General features: G+C 42.3%; 1 protein-coding gene across 8 annotated transcripts in view; it reads right to left on the bottom strand.

Moving 5' to 3' along the window:
* Positions 1–27,314, bottom strand: part of SPMIP2 (sperm microtubule inner protein 2) — a 163,630-nt gene that overhangs the window by 87,503 nt on the left and 48,813 nt on the right. The window contains exon 3 of one of the 8 annotated variants that reach the window (XR_014244441.1): positions 11,623–11,698. The exons of 3 other annotated variants lie outside the window; for them this stretch is intronic. The gene's annotated coding sequence lies outside the window, so the exon portion shown is untranslated. 4 more of the 8 variants (XR_014244442.1, XR_014244443.1, XR_014244444.1 and 1 more) reach the window with 4 other exon arrangements.

Genomic DNA, 27,314 nt, shown 5'->3' on the forward strand with positions numbered 1-27,314 from the left:
GCGGATGTGGAGTATACCACGTGCCAGACACTGGTCTAAGTACTCTACGGGCACTGACTCACTTAAAACTCCCAGCAACCCTATGACCTAAATACGAATACTGCCATTTTACAGACTGTGTAAATGGTGCACAGAGTCCAAGGTCCTAGCCCAACACCTAGTCCAAAGTCACAACAGAAAGAGCCAGAAGAGCTCAGACCCTCACCTCTCAAGGTATGGTTCCCAGACCAGCAGCACAGGTATCACCTGAGAGCTTGGGAGAAGTGCAGACTCTCAGGCCCACCCAGACCTTTGGATTCGGAATCTGCATTTTAACAAGACTCCCCACGTGATTCGCATGCACATTGAAGTTTAGAAACCATGGGCTTAGACAGTCTTAGATTATTTCTCTCTGTGCCCATTAAAAACCCACCTATGGGGCTTCCCTGGTGGCGCAGTGGTTGAGAGTCCGCCTGCCAGTGCAGGGGACACGGGTTCGAGCCCTGGTCTGGGAGGATCCCACATGCCGCGGAGCAGCTGGGCCCGTGAGCCACAACTACTGAGCCTGCGCGTCTGGAGCCTGTGCTCCGCAACAAGAGAGGCCGCGACGGTGAGAGGCCCGTGCACCGCGATGAAGAGTGGTCCCCGCTTGCCACAACTAGAGAAAGCCCTCGCACAGAAACGAAGACTCAACACAGTCATAAATAAATAAATAAATAAATAAAAGAACGTGAATTTCTTTAAAAAAAAAAAAAAAAAACTATCTGCAGGCTTTAAATACAAATACATTGTTCATAGTATTTTATACAGTCCTCTGAAGTTCGTGGCCTCAATAAGAGTCGGTACCTTTCACCACCTAATTCCACTCTTTGTAAATATACCACAAGAAAATAACAGAAAGGGAAAAATAATTTACCCAAAAGTTTTCATGTAGCTTTACTGTAACAGAGAAAATTTGGAGATTAAATATAAAATACAGGAGAATATGAAGTTAATTATTTTGTATCAATATAATGAAAAACCTTAAACCTATCAAAGGTGACAAGAATTTGAACTACGTAAATACATGAAACTAAGTACACACTGACATAGATTAGAAGAAATTTCAAGTATCAATTAAGACTCTTTCACAGTTGGAAGTGACAGAAAAGCCAACCCAAACCAGCTTAAAGCAAAAAGGAAATCAATTGGCTGGCGGAAATGAAAAGTTTAAAAGACAAAGGTGACTTCCTGGGTGGCGCAGTGGATAAAACTCCACACTCCCAATGCAGGGGGCCCAGGTTCGATCCCTGGTCAGGGAACTAGATCCCACATGCATGCCGCAACTAAGAGTTCGCATGCTATAACTCAGGAGCCCACAAGCTGCAACTAAGGAGTCCACCTGCTCAAATAAGACCCAGAGTAACCAAATAAATAAATAAATAGTAAAAAAATAAAATAAAAGACACAAAAATCACCTTGATGGATCATAGATATAATGAAAACACAAAACAGTAGAAACTTTTAGAAGAAAACAAGGAGAAAAATCTAGGGGACCCTGGAATTGGTGATGAATTTTTTAGATACAACATCAAAAGCACAATCCATGAAAGAAAAAATTGATTACTTGTGCTTTATTAAGACTAAAAACTTGTGCTCTATCAAAGACTATGTTAAGAAAATGAAACGACAAGCCACAAACCAGGAGAAAATATTTGCAAAACACTTATCTGATAAAGGACTTGTATCTAAAATATATACAGAGGAGAGGAGAAGACGGCGGAAGAGTAAGACGCGGAGATCACCTTCCTCCCCACAGATAAATCAGAAATACATCTACACGTGGAACAACTCCTACAGAACACCCACTGAACGCTGGCAGAAGACCTCAGGCCTCCCAAAAGGCAAGAAACTCCCCACGTACCTGGGGAGGGCAAAAGAAAACAGAAATAACAGAGACAAAAGAATAGGGACGGGACCGCATCAGCGGGAGGGAGCCGTGAAGGAGGAAATGTGTCCACACACCAGGAGCCCCTTCGCGGGCGGAGACTGCGGGTGGTGGAGGGGGGAGCTTCGGAGACACGGAGGAGAGCGCAGCCACAGGGGTGTGGAGGGCAAAGCGGAGAGATTCCCGCACGGAGGCTCGGCGCCGAGCAGCACTCACCAGCCCGAGAGGCTTGTCTGCTCCCCCGCCGGGGCGGGCGGGGCTGGGAACTGAGGCTCGGGCTGCGGTCGGATCGCAGGGAGAGGACTGGGGTTGGCGGCGTGAACACAGCCTGAAGGGGCTAGTGCGCCACGGCTAGCCGGGAGGGAGTCCGGGAAAAGTCTGCAGCTGCCAAAGAGGCAAGAGACTTTTTCTTACCTCTTTGTTTCCTGGTGCGCGAGGAGAGGGGATTCAGAGCGCCGCCTAAACGAGCTCCAGAGATGGGCGCGAGCCGCGGCTGTCAGCACGGACCCCAGAGACGGGCGTGAGACGCTAAGGCTGCTGCTGCCGCCACCAAGAAGCCTGTGTGCGAGCACAGGTCACTCTCCACACCGCCCCTCCCGGGAGCCGGTGCAGCCCGCCACGGCCAGGCTCCCGTGATCCGGGGACAACGTCCCCGGGAGAACGCACGGCGCGCCTCAGGCTGCTGCAACGTCACGACGCCTCTGACGCCGCAGGCTCGCCCCGCCTCCTCCTTACCGCTCCCTCCCCCCGCCTGAGTGAGCCAGAGCCCCCGAAGCAGCTGCTCCTTTAACCCCGTCCTGTCTGGGCGGGAACAGACGCCCTCAGGCGACCTACACGCAGAGGCGGGTCCAAATCCAAAGCTGAGCCCCGGGAGCTGTGCGAACAGAGAAGAGAAAGGGAAATCTCTCCCAGCAGCCTCAGGAGAAGCGGATTAAATCTCCACAAACAACTTGATGTACCTGCACCTGTGTAATACCTGAATAGACAACGAATCCTCCCAAATTGAGGAGGTGGACTTTGGGAGCAGGATCTATTATTTTTTCCCCTTTTCCTCTTTTTGTGAGTGTGTATGTGTAGGCTTCTGTGTGAGATTTTGTCTGTATAGCTTTGCTTTTACCATTTGTCCTAGGGTTCGGTCCATCCGGTTTTTTTGTTTGTTTTTTTACTTAAAACAATTTTTTTCCTAATAAATTTTTTCTTAATAATTTTTTCTTATTTTTTCTTTTAAAAAATTAAAAATTTTTTCTTAATAATTTTTTATTTTTTTATTTTAAAAAATTTATTTTAAAAATTAAAAAAAAATTTTTTCTTAATACCTTTTTTTATTTTTTATTTTAATAGCTTTATTTTATTTTATCGTTATTTTATTTTATTTTATCCTCTTTCTTTCTTTCTTTCTATTTTTTCTCCCTTTTATTCTGAGCCGTGTGGATGAAAGGCTCTTGGTGCTCCAGCCAGGCATCAGGGCTGTGCCTCTGAGGTGGGAGAGCCAACTTTAGGACACTGGTCCACAAGAGACCTCCCAGCTCCACGTAATACCAAATGGTGAAAATCTCTCAGAGATCTCCATCTCAACATCAAGACCCAGCTTCACTCAACGACCAGCAAGCTACAGTGCTGGACACCCTATGCCAAACAACTAGCAAGACAGGAACACAGCCCCATCCATTAGCAGAGAGGCTGCCTAAAATCATAATAAGGCCACAAACACCCCAAAATACACCACCAGACGTGGACGTGCCCACCAGAAAGACAAGATCCAGCCTCATCCACCAGAACACAGGCACTAGTTCCCTCCACCAGGAAGTCTACACAACACACTGAATCAACCTTAGCCACTGGGGACAGATACCAAAAACAATGGGAACTACGAACCTGCAGCCTGTGAAAAGGAGACCCCAAACACAGTAAGTGAAGCAAAATGAGACGACAGAAAAACACACAACAGATGAAGGAGCAGGGTCAAAACACACCAGACCTAACAAATGAAGAGGAAATAGGCAGTCTACCTGAAAAAGAATTCAGAATAATGATAGTAAAGATGATCCAAAATCTTGGAAATAGAATGAGGAAATACAAGAAATGTTTAACAAGGACCTAGGAGAACTAAAGAGCAAACAAACAGTGATGAACAACACAATAAATGAAATTAAAAATTCTCTAGAATGGATCAATAGCAGAATAACTGAGGCAGAAGAACGGAGAAGTGACCTGGAAGATAAAATAGTGGAAATAACTACTGCAGAGCAGTATAAAGAAAAAAGAATGAAAAGAACTGAGGACAGTCTCAAAGACCTCTGGGACAACATTAAACGCACTAACATTCGAATTATAGGGGTCCCAGAAGAAGAGAAAAAGAAAGGGACTGAGAAAATATTTGAAGACATTATAGTTGAAAACTTCCCTAATATGGGAAAGGAAATAGTTAATCAAGTCCTGGAAGCACAGAGAGTCCCATACAGGATAAATCCAAGGAGAAACATGCCAAGACACATATTAATCAAACTGTCAAAAATTAAATATAAAGAAAACATATTAAAAGCAGCAAGGGAAAGACAACAAATAACACACAAGGGAATCCCCATAAGGTTAACATCTGATCTTTCAGCAGAAACTCTGCAAGCCAGAAGGGAGTGGCAGGATATACTTAAAGTGATGAAGGAGAAAAACCTACAACCAAGATTACTCTACCCAGCAAGGATCTCATTCAGATTTGATGGAGAAATTAAAACCTTTACAGATAAGCAAAAGCTGAGAGAGTTCAGCACCACCAAACCAGCTTTACAACAAATGCTAAAGGAACTTCTCTAAGCAAGAAACCCAAGACAAGGAAAACACCTACAATAACAAACCCAAAACATTTAAGAAAATGGGAATAGGGACATACATATCGATAATTACCTTAAATGTAAATGGATTAAATGCTCCCACCAAAAGACACAGACTGTGTGAATGGATACAAAAACAAGACCTGTATATATACTGTCTACAAGAGACCCACTTCAGACCTAGGGACACATACAGACTGAAAGTGAGGGGATGGAAAAAGATATTCCATGCAAATGGAAATCAAAAGAAAGCTGGAGTAGCAATTCTCATATCAGACAAAATAGACTTTAAAACAAAGACTATTACAAGAGACAAAGAAGGACACTATATAATGATCAAGGGATCGATCCAAGAGGAAGGTATAACAATTGTAAATATTTATGCACCCAACATAGGAGCACCTCAATACATAAGGCAAATACTAACAGCCATAAAAGGGGAAGTCGACAGCAACACAATCATAGTAGGAGACTTTAACACCCCACTTTCACCAATGGACAGATCATCCAAAATGAAAATAAATAAGGAAACACAAGCTTTAACTGATACATTAAACAAGATGGACTTAATTGATATTTATAGGACATTCCACCCCAAAACAACAGAATACACATTTTTCTCAAGTGCTCATGGAACATTCTCCAGGATAGATCAAATCTTGGGTCACAAATCAAGCCTTGGTAAATTTAAGAAAATTGAAATCATATCAAGTATCTTTTCCGACCACAACGCTATGAGACTAGATATCAATCACAGGAAAAGATCTGTAAAAAATACAAACACATGGAGGCTAAACAATACACTACTTAATTACGAAGTGATCACTGAAGAAATCAAAGGGGAAATCAAAAAATACCTAGAAACAAATGACAATGGAGACACGATGACCCAAAACCTATGGGATGCAGCAAAAAGCAGTTCTAAGAGGGAAGTTTATAGCAATACAAGCCTACCTCAAGAAACAGGAAACATCTCAAATAAACAACCTAACCTTGCACCTAAAGCAATTAGAGAAAGAAGAACAAAACAACCCCAAAGTTAGCAGAAGGAAAGAAATCATAAAGATCAGATCAGAAATAAGAAAAAGAAATGAAGGAAATAATGATAGCTAAGTTCAATAAAACTAAAAGCTGGTTCTTTGAGAAGGTAAACACAATCGATAAACCACTAGCCAAACTCATCACGAAAAAAAGGGAGAAGACTGAAATCGATAGAATTAGAAATGAAAAAGGAGAAGTAACCACTGACACTGCAGAAATACAAAGGATCATGAGAGATTAATTATTACAAGCAACTATATGCCAATAAAATGGACAGCCTGGAAGAAATGGACAAATTCTTAGAAAAGTACATCTTTCCAGGACTGAACCAGGAAGAAATAAAAAATATAAACAGACAAATCACAAGCACTGAAATTGAAACTGTGATTAAAAATCTTCCAACAAACAAAAGCCCAGGACCAGATGGCTTCACAGGCAAATTCTATCAAACATTTAGAGAAGAACTAACACCTGTCCTTCTCAAACTCTTCCAAAATATTGCAGAGGGAGGAACACTCCCCAGCTCATTCTACGAGGCCACCATCACCCTGATACCAAAACCAGACAAAGATGTCACAAAGAAAGAAAACTACAGGCCAATTTCACTGATGAACATAGATGCAAAAATCCTCAACAAATACTAGCAAACAGAATCCAACAGCACATTAAAAGGATCATACACCATGATCAAGTGGGGTTTATTCCAGGAATGCAAGGATTCTTCAATATACGCAAATCAATCAACGTGATACACCATATTAACAAATTGAAGGAGAAAAACCATATGATCATCTCAATAGATGCAGAGAAAGCTTTTGACAAAATTCAGCACCCATTTATGATAAAAGCCCTGCAGAAAGTAGGCATAGAGGGAACCTTCCTCAACATAATAAAGGCCATATATGACAAACCCACAGCCAACATCGTCCTCAATGGTGAAAAACTGAAACCATTTCCACTAAGATCAGGAACAAGACAAGGTTGCCCACTCTCACCACTATTATTCGACATAGTTTTGGAAGTGTTAGCCACAGCAATCAGAGAAGAAAAAGAAATAAAAGGAATCCAAATCCGAAAAGAAGAAGTAAAGCTGTCACTGTTTGCAGATGACATGATACTATACATAGAGAATCCTAAAGATGCTACCAGAAAACTACTAGAGCTAATCAATGAATTTGGTAAAGTAGCAGGATACAAAATTAATGCATAGAAATCTCTTGCATTCCTATACACTAATGATGAAAAATCTGAAAGTGAAATTAAGGAAACACTCCCATTTACCATTGCAACAAAAAGAATAAAATATCTAGGAATAAACCTACCTAAGGAGACAAAAGACCTGTATGCAGAAAATTATAAGACACTGATGAAAGAAACTAAAGATGATACAAACAGATGGAGAGATATACCATGTTCTTGGATTGGAAGAATCAACATTGTGAAAATGACTCTACTACCCAAAGCAATCTACAGATTCAATGCAATCCCTATCTAACTACCACTGGCATTTTTCACAGAACTAGAACAAAAAATTTCACAATTTGTATGGAAACACAAAAGACCCCGAATAGCCAAAGCAATCTTGAGAACGAAAAATGGAGCTGGGGGAATCAGGCTCCCTGACTTCAGACTATACTACAAAGCTACAGTAATCAAGACAGTATGGTACTGGCACAAAAACAGAAACATAGATCAATGGAACAGGATAGAAAGCCCAGAGATAAACCCACGCACATATGGTCACCTTATCTTTGATAAAGGAGGCAAGCATATACAGTGGAGAAAAGACAGCCTCTTCAATAAGTGGTGCTGGGAAAACTGGACAGCTACATGTAAAAGTATGAAATTAGAACACTCCCTAACACCATACACAAAAATAAACTCCAAATGGATTAAACACCTAAATGTAAGGCCAGACACTATCAAACTCTTAGAGGAAAACATAGGCAGAACACTCTATGACATAAATCACAGCAAGATCCTTTTTGACCCAGCTCCTAGAGAAATGGAAATAAAAACAAATATAAACAAATGGGACATAATGAAACTTAAAAGCTTTTGCACAGCAAAGGAAACCATAAACAAGACCAAAGACAACCCTCAGAATGGGAGAAAATATTTGCAAATGAAGCAACTGACAAAGGATTAATCTCCAAAATTTACAAGCAGCTCATGAAGCTCAATAACAAAAAAACACACAACCCAATCCAAAAATGGGCAGAAGACCTAAATAGACATTTCTCCAAAGAAGATATACAGATTGCCAGCAGACACATGAAAGAATGCTCAACATCATTAATCATTAGAGAAATGCAAATCAAAACTACAATGAGATATCTGCCAGCAGACACATGAAAGAATGCTCAACATCATTAATCATTAGAGAAATGCAAATCAAAACTACAATGAGATATCATCTCACACCGGTTAGAATGGCCATCATCAAAAAATCTACAAACAATAAATGCTGGAGAGGGTGTGGAGAAAAGGGAACACTCTTGCATTGTTGGTGGGAATGTAAATTGATACAGCCACTATGGAGAACAGTATGGAGTTTCCTTAAAAAACTAAAAATAGAACTACCATACGACCCAGCAATCCCACTACTGGGCATATACCCTGAGAAAACCATAATTCAAAAAGAGTCATGTACCAAAATATTCATCGCAGCTCTATTTAAAATAGCGAGGACATGGAAGCAACCTAAGTGTCCATCATCGGATGAATGGATAAAGAAGATGTGGCACATATATACAATGGAATATTACTCAGCCATAAAAAGAAATGAAATGGAGGTATTTGTAATGAGGTGGATGGAGTTAGAGTCTGTCATACAGAGTGAAGTAAGTAAGTCAGAAAGAGAAAAACATATACAGTATGCTAACACATATATATCGAATCTAAGGGGGAAAAAAAGGCCATGAAGAACCTAGTGGCAAGACGGGAATAAAGACACAGACCTACTAGAGAATGGACTTGAGGATATGGGGAGGGGAAGGGGTGAGATGTGACAGGGTGAGAGAGTGTCATGGACATATATACACTACCAAAGGTAAAATAGATAGCTAGTGGGAAGCAGCCGCATAGCACAGGGAGATCAGCTGGGTGCTTTGTGACCACCTAGAGGGGTGGGATGGGGAGGGCGGGAGGGAGGGAGATGCAAGAGGGAAGAGATATGGGAACATATGTATATGTATAACTGATTCACTTTGTTATAAAGCAGAAACTAACACACCATTGTAAAGCAATTATACTCCAATAAAGATGTTAAAAAAAAAATAAATTTTAAAAATGTAATTTGAAAACTGAAAAAAAATAAATAAAATATATACAGAACTGTTAAAACGCAACAATAAGAAAAAAAATTATAAAATAGGCAAACACTACAAACAGACATCTCATCAAGGAAGATATACAGATGGAACATAAGAATATGATCATTCGTCATTAGGGAATTAAAACAACAGTGAGATGTAATTACATCCAGTTAGACTGGCTACAGGTAAAAAATAAAAAACACCAAATGCTGACAAGGGTGCAAAGCAACAGGGATTCTCGCTCACTGCTTGCTGGTGGGAACGCAAAATGGTACAGCTGCGTTGGAAGACAATTTGGCAGTTTCTTACAAAGCTAAACATAGTCTTACCATATGATCCAGCAATGACATTGCTAAGTAAGTGTTTACCAAATTGAGTTGAAAACATATCCATGCAAAAGCCTCATAGAAGTTTTGTTTTCAGAGTTGCCAAAAACTGCAAGACACTAAGATGATTAGGTAAACAATTATGGTACAACCATACAATGGAAAGGCTATTCAGTGATAAAATAAATGAGCACTCCAAGCCATGAAACGACATGGAGGAACCCTCAGTGCCTACTGACAAGTGAAAGAAGCCAGTCTGCAAAGACAACACACTGTGTGGTTCCAGCTCTAGGACATTCAGGAAAAGGCACAACTATGGAGACAGTAAGAGATCAGTGGTGCCAGGGTCTCAGGGAGAGAGAAGTGGGGAGTGTGTAGGTGAAGCACGGGGACATTTAGAGGGGTGAACCTGTTCTGTATGATACTGGCATGTGGGTACACGGCCTTACCAAGTTGTCGAAGCCTGGAGACGTCACAGCACAAAGAGCAAGGCTTGATGTATACAATTTAAAAAAATCATTTAGGGAACTTATCTAGGAAACGGAAACAGATTCACAGACGTAGAGAACAGACTCGTGGCTGCCAAGGGGGTGGAGGGATGGGGGAGGGAAGGACTGGCAGTGTGGGGTTAGCAGGTGCAAACTATTACATACAGCATGGGTAAACGACAAGGACCTGCCGTACCGCACAGGGAGCTATATTCACTATCCTGTGATGAACCATCATGGAAAAGAATATAAAAAAGAATATATACGCATATGTGTAACTGAATCACTTTGCTGTAAAGCAAAAATCAACGCAACATTGTAGATCAACTATACTTCAATAAAATAAATTTTAAAAAAATCATTTAGGAGTTTAGGGAATTCCAGGACAATTCAGACAGTGACAGGAGAATCTAACTGCATTACAGATGTATGAAACAGCCTCACTGGAGGGGCTGGGGAAAGGTCCTGACCCAAGTAACTTCGGAAATGAGCAGAGCCTCTAAGCCCAAGGGCAAAAGAATGTCAAGGAAGCACCCTACTCTAGTTGATAAGGTTTTCTCCCCTGGAGAACTGGTGAACAATTCTGATACGTGTATATACATATACTGAAAATTAAACAATTAAGTAAACGGGTGCAAAGAGTGGGAGCCAGGCTTCTCATGACTGGGGGGGGGGGGAATTTACACATAAGCAAGCTGTGTGCTTAAAAATAGGCTTGTGATTTTAAAATATAAAGGAAATAAGATAAAATGTGGTTTATTTCTTACAGACATCACAATTAGTCATATTCTATTTAACTACATTGTTTTAACTGAAGTATAGTTGATTTACAATGTCGTGTTAGTTTCAGGTATACAGCAAAGTGATTCAGTTATGCACATACATAATTGCACACACACACACCACCCAAGTCACTTAAAGCTGAAGGAACAAAACGCCAGCCAACAATTTTACTAAGTTTACTGCACGTCTTGCTCAAATTTTTATCAACCAAATATGTCAAGTTTATAAAAATACAAGAAACTTAAATCAGTAAAAATGAAAATTTGATCACAAGTATACTTTTTATCAACATCGAAGCAGCCCCCATTACACAGAACATAAACTTTATGATATAAAAGTATTCCTTTGTGGAAGTTAGCTCAGATGTCGTGAGGACGGGGACGTCACAGAGCTGTTCATGGCAGCTTGGTGTCGACGCCCAGACTGAGTGCGTAAGAGTAGCAGAACCGTGTAAAATAAACATGTGTTGTTCTTCCGTTCTCATGTCCATTGTCATGTGAGCATCATATAGGCGAGGGGTAAAGAAAGCTTAGCTCTCCTTGTGAAAGATACTCAAAAGCCCTTTACCTGTAAAAACCATCCGCTTCCCCACCGTGGTCGATACTGGCTCTCGAAAGGATACACATGCCACGGTTGTAGCTGTTGCTACTGGATTTCTGTCTCAGCTTCCTCACACCAGTTTATCTGCACCAGAAAGAGCCAAAGACTCTGCTGTCTCTCCTCTCCCCGTCTGTGACCCGACCTAGGTGGTTGCTAGGGACTCTTTATGACAGGAAGGCAGGGTGGTCCTTCTAACAGCTCAGTGTTCCGGCCTCCAGGAACAGACCAGACACAGCTGCAGCATCTCCAGGGACGGCATCCAGTCTTTCCCTCAACTGTCAACATCAAGTCCAGAACAGGCCTGTTCAGGTACTAGATCTAGAGCAGCCTTACGTCCCTGAAGACCTGGCAGCACCAGTCAACACTGTCTTCCAACAGAGCCCAAGGAATGTTCTGCAGAGGCCTGTTCCTGCACAAACCAAACAAACAGATCACAAACCACGGTTAGAGGCATTTGAGAAGCCCTGGCTAGATAACATACAATTAGAAAGTATATTTTAAATGAATAAGATAATAATCGTTTATGTATTTTTCCCAGCCCCGTATTTCAATACTTCCTTAAACACAATCTGTGCCTTGGTCGTATCAATCTATCTGAGGTTCCCATCACGTGAGATGTTCTTTCGTTCCTCTGAGCCGCTACCCATTCATTTGCTCTTGCGATAATGTTCTTAGGTGAATATTTCTGTCCTCTGACAGTCAGAGCCCATGCCTCCTCTCCCAGGAGGATGCCTGCAGACCCAGCTGACCACTGGCTCCTTCCTGCCCCTTTAACTTCTGTGGCATCTTGTTTATACCTATCTGTTAAACTCCTACCACTCTGTTTCAGTTGTCTATTTTGTCCGCCTCCCTACTAGAATCTAACTCCCAGTTCAGGGGAAAAGCATCTTTATTCATATTTCAGTTTCCAGAGACTGTCATGCAATAGATACTTAAGAAATGTTTGTGAGATGAATAAATGAACAAACAGCTAATTCCAGCCTGCCCAGAAACATAACATTGACCACCTGATAATCCATGGAATATAAATTCTAACAGCAATTTTGAATTCAACCTTAAATATATGGAGTTCTTTACTGAAAATGTAATGCCTTTTGTTTGTTGAGAGAAATGACAGTAAAAACACTCTACATTAACTGTGGAGAGGGTTGCTAGCCTGGTGGCAAAGGGATACAACCCCCAAGTCCCCCTTCAAGGAAAGGCTTGTACCCCAGCTGTAGGAAATACCATCAGTAGACAGCCTGCAGCTGTCAGCTCCTTCCGGGGCTGCTTTAGCGGCAGCGGGCTGTGTCCCTCTCGTGGTGTCTGTCTCCGAGGCAAGCCCTCTCGGGGCAGCATGGTCAGAAGACTCAGTAAGGTGAGGGGATAAAGTCCAGATGTTTCCACCTGCCATGGGACCATTTTTCACCCGGTGAGCCGAGGCTTTGTTGAGCCCTCACCACAGTTCAGCGTCTTCCCCTGCCCAATCCTGCTTCAGCCTCTTTCTGTTCACAGGTATAGATCCCAAATAACCATCTTGTCTCCCACCAGCTTCTGGAGGGCATGACTTGTGGCGACCAGACAGCACAGATGTGCAACAGGGAAGAACAAACCTGCTTCCGTATCACATCTATCCCTGTAGCTCTAAGCCTTGTGCATTAGTTGCCTGTGCTGAGTCCAGCTGGCTCTGCACCTTGTGAAACAATGTTGCCTCTAGCCTGAAATATACCGGAGAGCCTATTCTCAAGGCTCTGACCTTTAAGGGTAAAACACTTTTCCATTCATACAGAGATAAAATGTTGCAGAACAGAGAATAACACTTGTGAACAAAGGATTCCCGGCACCAAGAAGTTTCCAACAACCGCCACGCCCACTCCCATTTTAGTATAAAAGCAGCCTGACTGCTAACTCGGGGCCGGTGGTTCTTGGGGACACTAGTCCCCCATCTTCTCCGGCTTCCTGAACAAAAATCTCTATTCCTTGCCCCAACACCTTGTGTCTCGATTTCTTGGCCTGTTGTGTGGCGAGCAGTACAAGCTTGGACTGGGTACCTGATGTACAGGCACAAACGTGTTATACAGGAAGGCTTCGTGTTTTAACTCCTCAACCTTGTAACCAGAAGCTGATTCTATTTCCCCAGCGTGGGCAAGTCTACTGGTCTTCTTTGATCTGCCCTGCGTGGCACTCTTCTTTACCTCTGCAGTGTCAGAAGCTTTCCTGCCCTTTCTGAGGTTAACCAGTTCTTGTTACTATGGTCGAGGGCTCTCCAGCCCCAGCCTTAGGCTTCTCTCTGAAAATTCCCTATTTGTGTCCTCAGAACTACCACTTTCCAAGTCAGCCAAGTTTGAAACCTCCTAGTGGAAGTCAGGAGCCCGCCCATTTGGTTTCTCACTGCAGTTTTTGTGATGCTGAGAGAGAAGGAAGGAGGAACCTGAGTGACAAAAAGGAATTCTTTAGTAAAATAAGCAGGAAATAAAGGAGATCTCGCTTTTGGCCGAGGACCTCCCCTTAACCCATCCTGAGGAACGCAGGCTTCCACTTTGCCTCAGAGACTGTTACAAATTTTTCAATCTGTTGTGGGCTTAGGGTCAGTGATTCTGATGGCAAAAGGCTGGAGGGAAGGGAAAATAGAGGAGAAATAATCAGAGTTAGTTCTTTGTGAAATCTTTCCACCGACTCAGTACATATTTAGGTTCATTTGTTTAGTTTTTTTCATTTTTTAGGGATTAAAAAATTCTTGTGTAATTAAGTAAAATATTTACATGGTTTCAAAGTAAAATTCTTAAAATAAGGGATATTTAGAGAAGTCTAGCTTTTATCTTTGTCATCTACATCTTGTTACTTCTTTTTCCTTATAGGAAAACTTGTAAAAACTAAAAGAAAAATATATTTATAATCACACCCTCCCCTTTCTCAGAAAAAGAGTAGCAAACTAAACACGTGTTTTTCCACCTCCCCTTTATTCAACGAGACCTCTATTAATGGTTATATGGGCTGTTTCCAATCTTTTGCTCTTATAAAATGTGCTATAAAATATAGGTTTCTGCAAACATGTTCTCATTTATTTTGCAGTACCTCTTTGGGATAGATTCCTAGAAGTGTCATTCCTGGACCAGAGGGTAAGGCATATATAAGTTAGCTTGATATTGCCAAGTTCCCCCCGCCATAGGGCTGTACCATTTTGTTTTCCAACCAGCAATGTCAGAGAATGCCTATTTCCACATGACCCCACCCACAGAGTATGTTGTCAAACTTCTGGATGTATGACAGGTAAGAGTTGGTCAAATAGTAATTGACATTCCTCTTCTATCAGCAAGACTGAACATCTTTTCATATGTTTAGGAGCTATTTGCATGATTTTCTAAGACCCTTCTGGTCATCCCTCTTGTGTAATTTACTATCAGGCACTGAGCTTTTTCTACTTTTACAAGAATGAGCAAACATTCCAAAGAAGGACAACAGACACACCAACAGAGAATCACAGTAAAGTGTCAGAAGGGCAGTGATGGTTACGGGAATACATTTAACACCTAGTTTGTTCCTGGAGACATGGGGACAGAGGGGAGGGTCACCTGCCGTTCCTAGGACAGCGGGCAAGGCTCTCATCTGAACGTGTCTCAAAGAATGACGAGGAGCCAGGCAAGGGATGGGAGGCTGGGGGATGGCAGGGGCGGAAAGGGCATTTTGGACAAAGAGGACAGCTTGAGCAAACGGCCCAGAGGGGTGACGCAGCCCACGGAACTGTACCTGGCAGGAAGACAAGTTCAGCATTGCTGAAGGTCATGGCTAAGAGGGGAGAGGGGAGAGGAGGCCCGAGGGGCTCTGCCAGATATGCCAGGAGCAGGGTCTCTATTCTGTAGGCATCGGGGACCCCTGAAGGTTCAAACAGGCAGAGACTGGTCAGTCTTGGGTTTAAGTGGAAGATGCTTGGCTGGGTGGAGACCGAATTGAGGAGAAGAGCCTGGGGACGGGGGCCCAGCAGGCAGGGCCATAAGTGGTCCAGGCAAGTACCTGTGAGGCTAAGGCAGAGGTGATGGGAGCGGAGAAGAGATGCATTCGGGAAACGTGCTGAATCTAGGTGGTGAGGAATCAGGAGGACCCCGGTTATCCAGCCTGGGTGACCGTGAGTAGTAGGGTCACAAAATAAAACACTGAAAACAAGAGAAAGAGAAAAAACCAAAGCCAGTAGGTAAAGCGATGGTGTTAACTCGATGTGGACCCGACAGGCTAACCAAGCAGTTAAAATGAAGTCCACATTGTCATCAAAAGTTGCGGCAAACACACCATTGTAAAGCAATTATACTCCAATAAAGATGTTAAAAAAAAAAAAGTTGCAACAGCTTCTGAACTCATTAGAGGGGATTAAAGACCATCTCCTGTGGCCACCAGATGCTCTTCTATTAGAGAAAATCCCTATTGTTTACGAATCAGCCGCAAACTCCTCTGACGAAGCTCAGGGTTTACTGCTCGGCACAAATGAAATGTTGGCTATTGTCTTGCTTTGCTAATGTAACAGTTACTTGAGAGTTGAAAACTGCTTCACGGTACAGCTGTGGAGGCCAGTGCCCGGTGCTGAGGCCCTGCAAAAACGCCTGTTCCAGTGTTTGGGAACGCATCCAGCTATACAGTTAATGATGGAAAGTGATACAAACTAGAAACTCCCAGCAATGGAACCTATCTCCAGGTGAATATAGGTCAGTACTTGCTAAAATTAATGCTCAAATACCCTATTACTAAGCACACTTTGCAAACTGGGGAGCTTTGCCACCCCTACACTGGTAAATCTTTCTTTATACTTTTAAGCGCCAAATAATTTTAGGTCCTTTCCCTACATTCCTGTTTTTAGGCAACGATCTGGAAAACTCACGGAATAGAGATACAGACCTGGCTTCAAATCCCAACAGTCTTCTGTGTTAACACTGGCAAGTTGATTTTAAAATGAGAATAATTGTGCCTCCCTCCCTATAGGGCAAAGGGGATAATGTATATAAAATGCTTGTCACAATACCTGACACACTATGTAGTATGTATGCAGTAAATATTCGCTATAATATGTCTCATCACCTCCCCCTTACCTTGGCCTCTCCCCTTTCTTCCCTTAGAAAATACATGTGACTAATATACATTTAAAGTGTGACCATCATGGACCTCAAGATTATCACATTAAGTGAAATAAGTCAGACAGAAAGACAAATATCATATGATATCACTTATATGCAGAATCTTAAAAGATGATACAAATGAACTTATTTACAAAACAGAAAAAGACTCACAGACATAGAAAACAAACAAAAGGGGATAGTAGGGGTGGGGGGAAGGGAGGAGGGATAAATTAGGAGTTTGGAATTAACAGATACAAACTACTATATATAAAATAGGTAAACAATAAGGACCTATTGTATAGCACAGGGAACTCTACTCAATATCATGTAATAACCTATAATGGAAAAGAATCTGAAAAAGAATATTATATATATAAATGCATAACTCAATCACTTTGCTGTACACTTGAAACTAACACAACATTGTAGATGTATGTATGTATAGATGTATGTATAGATGTAGATGTATGTATAGCTGATTCACTTTGTTATACAGCAGAAAGTAACACACCATTGTAAAGCAATTATACTCCAATAAAGATGTTAAAAAAAAAACTATACTTCAATAAATAAATAAATAAATAATGAAAATAAGTAAATAAAACAATAAAGTGTGACCATCATAACCTTTCTTTTTATATTTGGGTTTTCAAGGCCAGCTCACGTAAGTGTCTGTATTCTTCGTCTTATTCATGTAGCTAGAATTCGGGTAAGTTGGCACCAGCGATGCTATTCCCTGCCCGTCTAATCAACCTGACCTCCCACGGTTGTAGTTAATATAATTAGGGATTATAGTATACATGCTTTTTCTATAAAAACACCGTTTAGAAAATTGAAACCACAAAACATTAGAATTGCCATCCCCTAATTGCTATACTCTACATGGAGAAACAATAAATAATTAAAGCAAGTGCTTTAGCAACCATAGGGTGATATCTTACAAATGTGTGAATTGTTATTGTGATAAGGGACCTTAGCTACTCCTGAGACAGAGCCCCTCGGCTTCCGCTCGAGCAATCTGATCATGGGAGAGGTCAGCTGAGGAGATAACCCAAGGCCCAGGGGAGCCGGAAGGAGAGCCAGGACAAATCCACCCTCCGGGGCCTCAGGTCAGGGTGCTCTTCTCCCTGCTCTCTCTTGTACAAGAATCTGTTGTCCCTTTTTCTCATGCGTGGTACTGTGGATGTCAAAAGCCCTTGGCGTTCTGCTCTAATGGTTTACGTGGTCTTCATTCTGCCACTAGTTGAACTTTCTGGTGAAGACTTTTTCACTGAGCAATGAACAAATATCACTGGACACTTACTACGTGCCAGATACTGTGCAAAACACTTTCTCCAAAGTTTTTTCACTGTCTGCACAACAGTGCTATGACACAAAATTAGTATCCCTGGTTTATTGTTGAGGTCGGTGTGTTCCAGAGAGTTTAGGGTCAAAGTCTGGTCTCATTGTGCATAACAGAGAATGTGGAGTTCCAAATCTGGTTAATTATTTCTGAGTTGTAGAAATGAAATCTAATTTTGATCTTCAATAGACATATTTGTCTCCCGTGATAAACCATAATGGAAAAGAATATGAAAAAGAATGTATATATAGGTACCACTGAATCACTTTGCTGTACAGCAGAAATTAACACAACATTGTAAATCACCTATACTTCAATAAAATAAATTTTTTTAAAAAGCACAATATAAGGATTTCAAATAAAAAATAAATAAACATATCAAAATTATGAATATGGTTACTTTGAACTTTGAATATAAGTGAAATTCTCCCATCTGGGTGCTATTGCAGCTTCTCAGCCTGTAATAGTAGCATTACCTCCTAAATGTTCCTGGCAAATACCCTTCCCATCTTTACCTTTAAGAAAATCAATCCCCTTCCAAATTTCTCTTCTTCCCCTTCCACCAGCACATATCTCCAGAGGTCTTCAAATGCCCACACTTCCTTCTCTGTGCTCCTACAGGCTTCACGTTTTACCTTGGCTGTTATCAGATCATCTTAGTGTAAGCAGGCGTGCCTCTCCCTGGTATTTGCCAATCATTTGCCATGACATTTGCCATAAAAAAGAATGAAATAATGCCATTTGCAGCAACCTGGATGGACCTAGATATTATCATACTGAGTGAAGTAAGCCAGACAAAGACAAATATCCTATGATATCACTTATATGTGGAATCTAAAAAAAAAAAAAAAAGATTCAATTGAACTTATTTACAAAACAGAAACAGACTCACAGACAAAGAAAACAAACTCATGGTTACCAAAGGGGAACCATGGGGGAAGTGATAAATTAGGAGATTGGGATTAACAGATACATGCTACTATATACAAAACAGATAAACAACAAGGACCTACAGTATAGCACAGAGAACGATATTTAATATCCTGTAATAAACCATAATGGAAAAGAATATAAAAAAGAACATATATATGTATAACTCAATCACTTTGCTGTACACTTGAAACATTGTATAAATCAACTATACTTCAATGAAAACGTTTTTTAATAAGAAAAATAGCTGTTATCTCTCACTTGAAATGGATTATACACTGGTTTATAGTATGAGTGTTTGGTATAGACTTAAGAAAAAACCCTACTTCTCTGAAAAATTTCATTTTTTAGCAAATCCCATTTAGATGTCAATGGGAAAATAACTTTTCTTCTTATATATTTTATAAGGATTTTTAGCTTAATCTTTTTATTAAACTCTAATGTAACATTTTAAAATGTTGTTTAAAATGTCTAGGAACAGTTTGAGCGGAGAAGGATGACAACATCTAGGGAAGGACACGTGGTGGGTCTGGGAACTCCTTGTGGTAGAAGCTGAACCCACCCCCAAACCCACTCCCACACAACCTAGATGGGAGAAGCTGAAACAAAACCAAGCTAAAATGCCCTGTGTCAAGGAAAATTAAAGTTGTGGTGAGGAATGGGTCTGGGGGCTCTTGGGCTAGAGGAAAGCATAGCAAGCTGGAAGAGAAGGCTTTTTAGTCTGGGAGGCCAGTGAGGGCGGGGCGCACGGGCCCAGAAGGGCAGTAGTGATGCTTCCATAAGCTTGGTTGTCCGAGAAACTGGCGAAGTCTGATTTCAGCAAATGACTCTTTTAATTTTAAGTTGTTTATTATCTTGTGCTTTGCCATAGTTCCATTTGGCAGCCTGTGTTGGTGGCCTTTGGGGGAAGTTGAAGAAAGCAGGACAGGGCCCTTTGTAGAGCAAAACTCAGCAGGAAATGCACCTCCGGCTGCAGAGGAGGGGTAATTCCAGAGAGACGAGACAAATGGGAAAGTGAACCTTCAGGGTGTCCTCTGAAATCTTGAGAGAAGGATGTCCACAACCTGAGGGAAAGGGGTTTTATTGGGGCATTTTATTTAAATAAAGGCATTTTATTTTATTTAAATTTTTTATTGTATCAATTTAATTTATTTAATTTGTACTTTATAATTTTATAATTTTAATAAATTAATTTTATTTTAATACAAACTTATAACTTATGATAAATAACATTAATTTAATTTATTTAAATAAAGGCCTTTTATTTTATGTATTTAAAGACATTTTATTGGGGGTACTGCAGTAACCGCTGAGCCCAGAAGGCTGACAAGCCTGAGGATTTTGGGTGCAGACGCCCCATAGTAACAGTAGCAATAACCCAAATCAAATGGCAGGCCAAAAATAACTAAAATATTTTAAAATAATTTGTTTTATTACTATAAAAACTTTAAGTAATCAGGGAATTGATTATTTAATCATCAGGTGTTTTAATCTCAACTTTATAAAATGTACCAAAGCGAGAGTATTCTTAAGTTGATGAAATCACAGATACATTATTTATTTTGCATGATTCACAGTTTCTTAATATAAGCTGAAATCAATTATACTTCAATTTAAAAATAAAGTAAAATAAAATTTTTTTAAAATGCATAAGCTGGGGACTTCCCTGGTGGTCCAGTGGTTAAGACTCCGTGCTTCCACCGCAGGGGGTGTGGGTTCGATCCCTGGTCACAGAACTAAGATCCTGCATGCCGTGTGGCATGGCCAAAAAAATTAATAAATAAGTAAATAATTTAAAAATTAAAAAAAAATACATAAGCTGAAAACTGTGCTTATAGCAGCCTGCACTAGAGTTTCTCGTACTTTATAATTTTGGGGCCATTTCAGGCGAGGAAGGGGAAGCCCTGAGGGTGAGGCCTGAAGGGGTCTGTGAAGCAGAGATGGTTTAAACTGTCCCACGGAAGAAGTAAAGAAATGTGTGAGGGGAGCCCAAAAAGGGACAGGGCGGGAGGTGGGGGGAGAGACGTGGGCTAGAGAAGGTGGAAGCTGGATAGGGACACACAGGCTATTAGCTCTGATGCTGTGTAACGAGCGACCCCAAAACTTAATGGCTTAAAGCAACAACTATTTAGCATCTTGCGGTTTCTGTGGTCAGGAACCTGGGAGCTGCCTGGCTGGGTGCCTCAGGTTCAAGGTCTCCCAGGAGGTTGCCATGAAGGTGTCAGCTGAGGCTGAGGTCTCAGGTGAAGACTTGGCATTAAGAGTACGGTTGAGGGCAGGATTTGGTTCCTCAAGGGCTCCTGGGCCGTGTTTGTTGCCTCTTCACGTGGCAGCTGGCTCTTTCCAGATGGACCACAAGAGAGAGGGAGCAGGCAAGACAGGGACCACAGCCACTGTGCCACCTACTCTTATAGGTGACAGCCCATCCCTCTGCCACATTCTATCTGCTAGAAACGGGTCACGAAGCCCAGCCACCCTGAAGGGTAGGGCACTCCACAAGGGCGCGAATACCATGACGCAGGGATAGCTGGGGCCATCGGGAAGCTGTCTGTGACAGGCAGCCAGTGAGAACCCCGCAGTGGTGATGTGGCTGAGGGTATTTTCAGAGCAAGGACGCTCACTATCAAACTTTCAGCTGCTTACAGAGCTGCTTCAGCCTCTTAGACATCAAAACCGACCCTTGCACCATCCATCAAGGGCTGGGAGACTGACTCACCACTGAAGAGGTGGGGTGAGGCGGGTGTGGGAGGGCAGGGGTTGGTGGGTAGAGAGTTGAAAGTTATCTGGACTTGGATATTTGCTTGTCTCACTCTTTCATTCCTGTATTTTCTGGGGCCTTTTGGAGCCTTCCACTTTTAGTGACCGGGATCCTATCAGTCCTGTTAGACCACTAGTATTCTGGAACCTGCCATTTAGAAACGCTAGCAATATCACTCATGTTTTTCTAAAGCAAGCATCAATTCTTGTACATTTTAAAGTAATTAAAATTTTTTAATTTTATTGGAGTATAGTTGATTTACAACGTTGTGTTAGTTTCAGGTGTACAGCTAAAGTAATTCTTTAAGAGTTATAAAAAGTAGGTTGTTACTATTGACCAACTAAGTAATCAACTCCTAAATAACTCTAAATATACACTAAAAGTTATTTAATTCTAATAAGAAAGGAAACCCCCCCAATACATGGATACATACATGCATGTATTTATGTCTAAAACCATTTGCTCATCTATTTAAGCAATATTTTTCTTCCTTAACTGTATACTTTAAAAATTCCTTCTGATCTTCTCCAATTTTGTTAGAAGCAAAATTTGCACTAGACTTTAACATTGAAAAGCATTCTTCTGATTCCTGCCTTGTTCCAGGACTTGACTGATGGCATTTTTATCTGCCAAAGCTTATCATCCATTCCTAGAAAACGGCAGCCTCCATCAGCGGTCTATCTCGGTCTCTTTAACTGTCATGTCACAAAGTCACATTACAACAGACTCTCGGTAACCTGAAAAATACCAAGATGCTCCTAGATAACTAAAAATCCTGGTGAGTGAAAGTCCCTGCATCCACCAGACAAGCCCTGCAGGAAAAACCAGGATGGAGCCCACGTGGACAGGACGGGTGTTTAAAGCACAGTGTGCCCGCCCTGCTACGGGATGCTCTGTGATTTTTGTCCTCCTTTTTTTGCGGTTTTGCATGACCCGAAATAAGTTAAAACGTACAAGAGAGGGTTTCACACATGAGAACCATGATATGACAGCACGTCATAGAGAAACGAACCAAGAGGAAAAGTAAAAGTGCTCCAACTCCCAACACGTGGGCAAGTTGCTGCTTACCTGTTGGTGTGCTCACCTTGCGGCACAGACGCTTGTTCTTCTTAAACTCATGTTTGCGGTCCAGAGAGGAACCGCTTTGCCTTCCCTACCACTCCCCCCCGCCCCCACCCCGACCCCGAACTGGCTCAGGTCACCCTCGGACATCCTCCCCCATCCGCCAGAGCGTGGTGTTGGAGCACAGACCCGGCCTCTGTCTCAGATGGGAGAGATGCCCGTCCCATCTGAGCCCGAAGGGGCGGGAGGGACGCTCCCCGGTGAGCGCGGGGGGCAGGGGCGCGGGCGCCAGCAGATGCCCAAGTGCAAGGTCAGGGCGGCGTGTCCTTGCGCTGTCCTCCGGAGCGGGCTTCCCACGCAGGGCATCCCAAACGCCCCGTTCCCTGGAGAGGGTCCTCAAGGAGCTCCATCCGCAGTGTTGGGCTTTGTCTTCTCGTCTTTAACCACGCTCAGAGCCGGCTTCGCATCCGCAGGCATTTCTGAGGCACGTTCAGGTGGACAAGGGGAGGGGGCGCCCCCAACCTCCCCCCGCATTCAACCTGCAGAAGGACCCTCACTGAGAATGCCTTAGGTTTGCTTATGAGGATACTGTCAAAGAAGTTTGTTTACAATGATAACTAATAGTTTTAGGAACTGAGACAATCCCACCCGAAACTAACACAACATTGTAAATCAACTATACTTCAATTAAAAAAAGGACTGAGGGGCTTCCCTGGGGGCGCAGTGGTTGAGAATCCACCTGCCAGTGCAGGGGACACGGGTTCGAGCCCTGGTCCGGGAAGATGCCACATGCCGCGGAGCAACTAAGCCCGTGCGCCACAACTACTGAGCCTGCGCTCTAGAGCCCATGAGCCACAACTACTGAGCCCACGAGCCACAACTACTGAAGCCTGTGCGCCTAGAGCCCGTGCTCCACAACGAGAGAAGCCACCTCAATGAGAAGCCCGCTCACTGCAACAAAGAGTAGCCCCCGCTCGCCGCAACTAGAGAAAGCCTGCATGCAGCAACGAAGACCCAACACAACCAAAAATAAATAAATTAATTTTAAAAAAAAAGGGCTGAGATAATTTACCACATGATAAAGAGTTCAAGAAATTATTTAACATCAGAATATAAAACACAAGCTTTTAGGTTGAAATACGAGATTCGAATTCCTTAAAATATAGATGTCAAAAGTTTACTTTTCATTATACTTATAAAAAATTATCCATCACTGATTTTCACAGAAAGAAAATACAAGAGTTTTCTAATGTAGCTTTTTTTTTAAATGATAGGGATTTCTGAAAAAATCACTGTCAAGAAAGATAAAGTAACATCAGTTTGTCATATCTCAATGGAGTCTACATTCAACACAGATTAGCTTTAGAAAAACAAAAAACAAAAAACAAGAAGGCACAGCTGGACCTGTTAAGCTTTTTGTTTCTGTGTTTTCTTTCACTACACACAAAAGTCTCAGGCATTTTTGATTTCCTGAAAGCACCACAATAAATAGTTTTGAAAATCGTTGAGATGATGTAAGAAAGAAGCTTGAAAATGTATAGATAATATCGAGATTCAGAGAGATTGATTAAAGAATGGAATGCAGACCATGTGATTTTAAACAGTCACTAAATTTGATCCCAACTTAGGATTTTCAGTCAACTTTCCTTGAAGGTATTTATTCTTTAGAATGTTTTGAATTTTTATGATTCTTTTGGAATATTGGTCACCTGTTCTCAATTTTTTATATTAGGTCAGGATCTACTTAAAAATGAGTTAAAAGCCACATGAATTTTGTGTCTGTCTGGAAAATAGGGTCTGACTTCCACAGATGCCCTAGAGATCGCAAATATATACTGCATTACAGCCCTGTTATTTTAGCTGTCACAGAAGAGACAAAAGTAGATTTAACGTTGGAGAAATCTTGGTAGGAAATGTGCACTGGGGTATAGGCTACTTTTGACTCCTAGGATTAAAGCTTCTTGGTGAAAGAAGACAGTCTTTTGATAACACATCAATTAACGTAGACGTTATTTTTAAAATTGTGCCTTGCTGAAAGATGTCCCTTGGTATCAGCACATTAGCTTTTTTTGACCCAGCTGGGAAGGCAGTGAAAATAAAGTTAACAGTGGTGTTAATCAAGCCTCTCTATTTTTTTTTAAACCTCTCTTAATTTTGACAGCATCTGGATTTCATTCTTCTTACTGGGTAGCGCTACCATTGTTCTGTTTTATGTTTTGACCGTCTGTGCTTACTGGTAACCCCGGCAGGCTTGAGAAGTGGCAGACAGGTGTGACTACCTAACTTAAGTGTAGGCCTGGTGAGTGGGAGAGAGAAGTGATCGCATTTTTAATAGATAGAATATGTTTGCAATTCATGGTAGTGTGAGTACAATAATCAGAACAAAGACGGGTGGTGAAAAGAGACATGTGAGCTAGGAGCAAGGGGCATTGTGTATAAGTCATTGAAACCTCCAGCCTAGACTCAGCCTTAAGATCAGATAAGGATAAATTTACTGTTTAAAATCTTAAAGAGGCTTCCAAGAAAATGCTCTTCTTTGAATTTTCTTGCAGAAACATAAAAACAACTGGCTGTATAACAGGGTAACAGAGTTTTAGTAAATGTAGCTTGAAATATGTTCAGATGAATGCAAAGTGCTATGTTTTCTGGAAGAGGCTTTTTTTTTTTTTTTGCTTGAAACTGTTAGATTTGAGATGGGCTTTTGGGGGGGAGCTTTGTCCTTGCACATTAATACCACTAGACTATAAGCTGCTCAAAAAAAAAAAGATTACCTCTACCATTTCCCTGCTTCCGCCCCAGGGTACACAATAGGAGGTAAGAAATATTGTTGCCTGAATGACTAAAGTGTCACATTCAAAAGCACTTTCATTACCAAATGCAGAGCAGAGACCATTTACACCGTGGCTATTTCCAAAATCTATTGCTGCTAATTAATGAAATCTTATCTTCCATGAGATGTAACATCGATTTAGAATTATGGAAAGAGAATATCTTTCTTTTATTGTCATTTTTATTCCACCGTTTGTTTGTTTCCATAACAGCAAGAACATTGGCCTCGGATTCATTACTCAGGTTTCTCTCCCAGCCGAGCAAAGCCGCAGGCAGTGTCGGCAGAGGTGAGTGAAGCCCTAGCCCCCAGCTGTGTGCCAGAAGACGGCAGACCACCGAGCGCTCCTCGCCGCGTCTCTGTGGCCTGTTCCTCGCTATTTCACTGCTGTTTAGTATTTCCTGAGTGTGGCGGCGGCTGCGTCCTTTCGTTTCCTGTCTTCAGGGGCAGCGCCTGGCCCGCAGCTTCCTCACCCTTCCCACTCCTCCTGCCCTGCGCCACCCCCTCTAACCACCTGCCACGCAGCTCACCCCCCAGTCGGGATGTGAAAGCCTCCCTGGCCACCACCTGACTTCCCAGCGTCCCCCCAAAGACTGGAAATGACTCAGGTGGAGGGAGACAGGCAAAAGAGAGGAGGAAGCCGGGGCAAACCTCCTGACTAGGTGAGTACACTGGAGAGGAAGGCGTGCGCGGGGGGCGCAGACTCGGGCACCACCTTTACCCCCTTTGCCAGGAGGAACTCCGGGAGGGGCCAGGGACACAGACTGAAGGCAGACGCCTCCCAGGGGAGGCCGGGGTGCTCCGTTCGTACAGTGTTTTGGTCTCTCTTCCTTTTCAAATGCACCGACATTAAAATATCAGACTTGGTGGACAAATATAAGTGTTCAGCTTCTCTTGAAAAATCGTAGGACTTGGGCCCACATTCCTTCAGGGTAATAATCAGCTAGCGCCGAGCAGAGCTTCCCACGTGCCGTGACTTAGCATCGATCCCCAACCTTTTTGGCACCAGGGACCGGATTCATGGAAGACAATTTTTCCACGGGGGGCTGGGGGGCGAGGAGGGATGGTCGAGGCGGTGATGAGAGCCATGGGGAGTGACGCGGAGCGGCAGGTGAAGCTTTGCTCACTTGCCCCCGACTCACCTCCTGCTGTGTAGCCCGGTTCCTAACAGGCCATGGTCTAGTACCGGTCCTCGGCCCCGGGGGTTGGGGACCCCTGACTTAGGGAGACCCTGAACACACGTGTGTACATACACACACACATGCACACAAATACAGACACAGACATACACACATGTACGCACGTACACATATGCATACATACGTAAACACACGTGCACATACACATACGTATGCGCACATACACAGGCATACACATACACACATGTACACACATACGCACACACATGCACATACATACGTGCACGCATGCAAACACATACAGGCACATATACAGACAAACATACACACACATGCACACAAATACACTCACAGACACACACATATGCATACATGCATGCACAATAAATACACACACACACATACATATGCACACATACACAGACATACACATGTACGCTCATGTACACACATATGCACACACATACACATACATACACACATGCAAACACATACAGGCACACGTGCAGGCATAAACATACACACACACGTACACATATGCATACACACATACGCACATAAACACACACATAAACATACGCACACATGCATACACGCATGCACGTGCACATGGGCACACATATACATACACACACGTTTTGCACATAATAAAGGATCTATCTACCCAGTGGCACAGACTGTAACTACCCATTTGTGTGGGTAAAGCAGACTGAAAATGGTGAGAAGTTTGGGTCTTAGGACTGGGCTCTTCCACTTTCTAAACCTGTAACCTTGCCGATGTAAGCCTCGACCCTCCTTTGGTGTGGGTTGGGTGATGTTGCCGTCCGTCCCCACAGGGTTGCCATGAGGATCATTTGTTTTTTAACGATTGGAGTGAAGGTACCAA

The sequence above is a fragment of the Balaenoptera borealis genome, assembly GCF_965194805.1.
Source record: "Balaenoptera borealis genome assembly, chromosome: 4".
Lineage (NCBI taxonomy): Eukaryota > Metazoa > Chordata > Mammalia > Artiodactyla > Balaenopteridae > Balaenoptera > Balaenoptera borealis.